Source organism: Marmota monax, unplaced genomic scaffold, assembly GCF_021218885.2.
Source record: "Marmota monax isolate L192 unplaced genomic scaffold, Marmota_monax_Labrador192_F-V1.1 WCK01_AAM20220418_F8-fsc00029, whole genome shotgun sequence".
Lineage (NCBI taxonomy): Eukaryota > Metazoa > Chordata > Mammalia > Rodentia > Sciuridae > Marmota > Marmota monax.
The window spans coordinates 12,194,670-12,199,175 of NW_026693024.1; positions in this window are offsets into that span (position 1 = coordinate 12,194,670).

Consider the following 4,506-nt stretch of genomic DNA (forward strand, 5'->3'; position numbering starts at 1 on the left):
AAATGAAAATTTCGAATTCCTCAGAGTGTTTTGGGGGGAAGAAAGACTGACAGGCGAAGGAGATTGTTTTTGCTTGCAAACGTGTGGTTCAGAGGGGGAAATCACGCACCCAGGATTGACGTGCTCGTGTGACTTCAGATCAGGGCAGGCGTTGCCTTATCTGGATTTTTCCTATGATGTCATTCCAGACGGGTTATTTTTAAGCACACGAGCACAAACATTTATTTCTTGGCTGCCGGCGTTCTGTCTCACTTCGGTTGCTATTTTAGCAATTGTCCTATAAATGGACAGTGCTGTGATCTTGCAAGTGAAGGGAAAGGGAGAAAAGAGAGCAGGGACCATCCTGACGGATGGCAGGAGAAGGAAGCCAGAGTCTGCCATGGGCGCTGGTAGCGCAGAGGAGACAGGACAGTGAGAGGAAGAAACTGGAAAAACAAAAACCAAACAAACAAACAAACAGAAAACTGCCCTGGGTGGCTTTCTGCAACTTGTGGGGAAGAGTGAGGGTCTTTAAAATGATAAACAGTGAAATATATATGAAAGTAGCTGGGCGTGGTGGCGCATGCCGTAATCCCAGTGTCTCTGGAGGCTGGGGCAGGAGAAAAGCAGTTTCAAAGTCACCCTCAGCAAGAGCAAGACCCTGTCTTTACATAAAACACAAAATGGGGCTGAGGATGTGGCTCAGGGGTCAAGTGCCCTTGAGTTCATCCCTGGTACCCACTCCCACCCCCCCAAAAAAAAATACATGAAAATTCTCTAATATTTTCACTAACTGGAGGCTTGGTTTTCTGCATGTTGCTGCCAACTGATCTCTGGAAGTTTCTATTATTCCCTGTTCCCCAGCATGAGTCACTCTAATAAACAGTGGAGGAGGATCCCTCTGGAGAGGGCTTGGAGGAAGACTTACAGGATATTTTGTTCCAGTTTTCTTCCTCAAAAATGAACTAGTCTTCACTTCAGAGACATTTGGATCAGTGAACTGGCTTGAATCTAGAAACTGGGTGAGAGACCACAGTTATCCACTATGGGATGAATCAAGTCAAGTTTGTACCTCTTGGATCTGGAGTTTTATTCCATTGATCAGAGATTGGGTACAATATGGTCCACGGCCATATCTGATCAGTCACCTATGTCTGCATGGCCCATGAATTAAGAAGGGATCTTATATTTCTTATCTTTCAAGTGGTTACAAAAAATCAAGAGGAAAATACTTGATTACAAATGAAAAATTTATGCACAATGTCCACAAGTAAGTTTCATCAGAACACAGCCACACTTGTGTGGTAACTTGTGGTCTCCGGATGGTTTCATGCTAACATGGCAGAATTGAGTGGATGCCACTGAGACCACATATGGTACTTTTATCACTTACATAGTGATGCTCAACACATTGCAAATTACAGTGATGCAGTTGTAACTCAACAGTATTTTAAGTTTTATACATACCATTATGTTGTAAAACATTTTATCACTAGTTCGTATAATCATGACATGACAAGAAAACAAGAGAAGTGAACTTTGCATGTCTGCTGTTGACAAGAATCAAATGAAAATGGCACAACATTGTTTTTATTATGCAATGATGCTACAGTTTCCAAGTGGCTCATTTGTTGGCCAAGACAAGCAAATTTACTGATGGTAAGTTAATTAAACACTAATTCAGTATAACCTGAAGTGGAATCTGCTATGATGTGTTACAATTGAGAGTGCTAAAAAGATATGTGAAGCAGAAAGAGGCTTCGACAAATTTTACAAAGCTTGTGAAAAGTGTAAAAATTTTAAGTTTGTGTTTATTTGTTGAATTATCCTTCAGTAGGTACCGTGTGGAAAATACATGAATCTATCATGTGTTATTAAATCAGTAAATTCAATGGTGAAGTTCATTTACTATTTCAGACTTACCTATGGTCAGTCAGTATCATGAATTTTTGTCAGAAATAGAAATCACGTAGTTTCATGGTTTAATAGTCATCAATGAGCTGAGGGCTAAGAATGCATTTTTTTTCAGAAAAAAAAAAAAGAGAGAACTGCCTTAAACCACAAATTTCAAAGTCTACTTAACTGTGCAACCGGACAATTTACACCAATCTTTCATTGCAAGTGGGTAATTTGCAATGTAATGACCCGCTAAAAGGCAAATATGGTCATGCACTTCATAATGATGTCTTGGTCAATAATTGCTACATATACCATAGTGGCCCCATAAGATTATAATGAAGATGGAAAATTCCTATTATATATTGACATCACTGACATAGGGTAATAATAACTCAGTGCCTCTCTCATGTTTGAGGTGATGCTGGTGTAGACAAATCTACTGCACTGCCAGTTGTATAAAAGTCTAGCACATACAATTTTATTAGTACATAATATTTGATCATGATAATAAGTAACTGTGCTACTTGTTTATGTTTCTACTCGACTATTATCATTATTTTAGAGTGTACTCCTTCTGCTTCTAAAAATAAGAAGTTTACTATAAAATAGTGTGCTGTCTTGTAGGTAGATGCCTGATGTTTTTGTTTACCCCATCTCTTGATTTCATGAAGAAACTACGTCAGTTATTGACTCACACCATCTAGGTTTGTGTAAATGCACTCTGTGATGTTCATATAGCAACAGAATTGACCAAGGGTGCTTAGGACCTGTCCCTGCCATTCAGTCACACATGACTGCATAAGAGAAGAACCTGCTAGAATTTGGTAAGTATCTTCTAAGCAATTAATATGCTTAAATAAAAGTATATGCTCCCAAAGTGATGTTAAAATTTGGCAATACCTATCTATGTAAAATTATAAATTCAAACATTAGATTAAGCACAAAGAATTTATCGAAGATTAACTTTAATAGATGATATTGGTAAATAATATTTATAATAGAAAACATTAACTTTGAACCTGAATTATATGAAATATCATATTGCTGTACAAAAAAAAATTCTATTCTTCTCATTAGTAAATGTGAATTACCAAAAGAAGGATTCATTGCAGTATTTTAAATTTCATCAATTAAAATGTTGTGGAAATTAATTTTGTCTTTTGTTATATAAATGCCTCCTTAGTATCTTCAGTTTTGCCTCTTGGCCTGAAAACCCTAAAACATTTGCTATCTAGACCTTCATTGGAAAAGTTTGATAAAACCTGACATAGATCAGGCAACATCTCCCTAGGTAGCTCTTCTATTTCATTCAATTCAATTCATAGGGAAGTTGTGATCACTGTAAGTTAAAAACTTTCTAATTGGGGATGCGGTTGCAGTTCAGTGGTAGAGCACTTGCCTAGCATGTGTGAAGCACTGGGTTCGATTCCCAGCACCACATATAAATAAACAAAATAAAGCTCATCAACAACTAAAAAATATTTTTTAAAAATGCTAATTACTATTTTCTTTCTACTGTGATTTTCTATAAATGCAGTTCATCTGTTGCCGCAGTCCGGCTGCGGCAAACTAGCCGGGGGGTGACGAACAACTTGTGTATGTTGATACAGCAGGAGTAGGAGCCGTTTATTGCAGGACAGGAGAGGTATTTATACATTCCACACAGCTTATCTTAATTAGCATAAACTAGATACATCAGTCAACCAATAAGAAATCTCCACACTTAATGGCTCGCTGGCATTACTTCACAAACCACTCCCTCTGGCATTTTGCCAGGCACCATCCAGACTTGTTTACAGACTCTAACATTTGCCAGGCACCATCCTGACTTGTTTACAGACTCTAACAATCTGTCTTTGGTAACAACACTACCAAATGGCCTCAATGACATAAGGATGTCATGTTTCCCCTGAAATCTCAATGTGGACATCAGCCTACAGAGAACAACCACCGTATACCTATCCAAAGGTGCTAGTGCGTCCCTCGCTAATGAATTTTTCAATGCTCTTATGAAGGAAGACTCTTCAGGCCACCTTAGGATGAAAAGTGTGGGACTAGCATTTTCAGGAAACATGTAATAAGTATCTTTCAACATTCTTGTACACCTAAGCCTTTGGATTCCTCACATGTTACCATAGAACCTCAGGTTTTCAATCTCGTTAAAAACAAGCCACGGTCGAGTCAATCTACCAATCAAGCGAACTGGTAGAGTCACATCCAGCTGCATGAAATAAGACTTTAAATCCAGAATCTCTGTTAATTATACCTATATTGATAAATTCACTAACATCGAATCTCCTGTTAGGCTCTCTTCTCCCTCTTCTAGCCTCTTGGAAGGGACTGACACACCTATTTTCAGGCTCCTGCTATTATAAATTTTTACTATCATGTGTTTACATTGGTGTGGATGCTATTTCCTTCAGAGTCAGACTTTGTTCCTCCCACAAGAGCACATGCTGAGTTTAGGTCCTAAATAAGGACCTTTGTAGTTGCAAAAGGGACAGATTTGATGGGTGTTGAGGAAAAGAGGTATCTCATGGTGAGAACATTATTCCATTACTAAGGTGTTTTGTTTGTTTGTTTGTTTTTAAAGAAAGTCAGTCTCTCTAGAAATATGAGGGTAGGCTT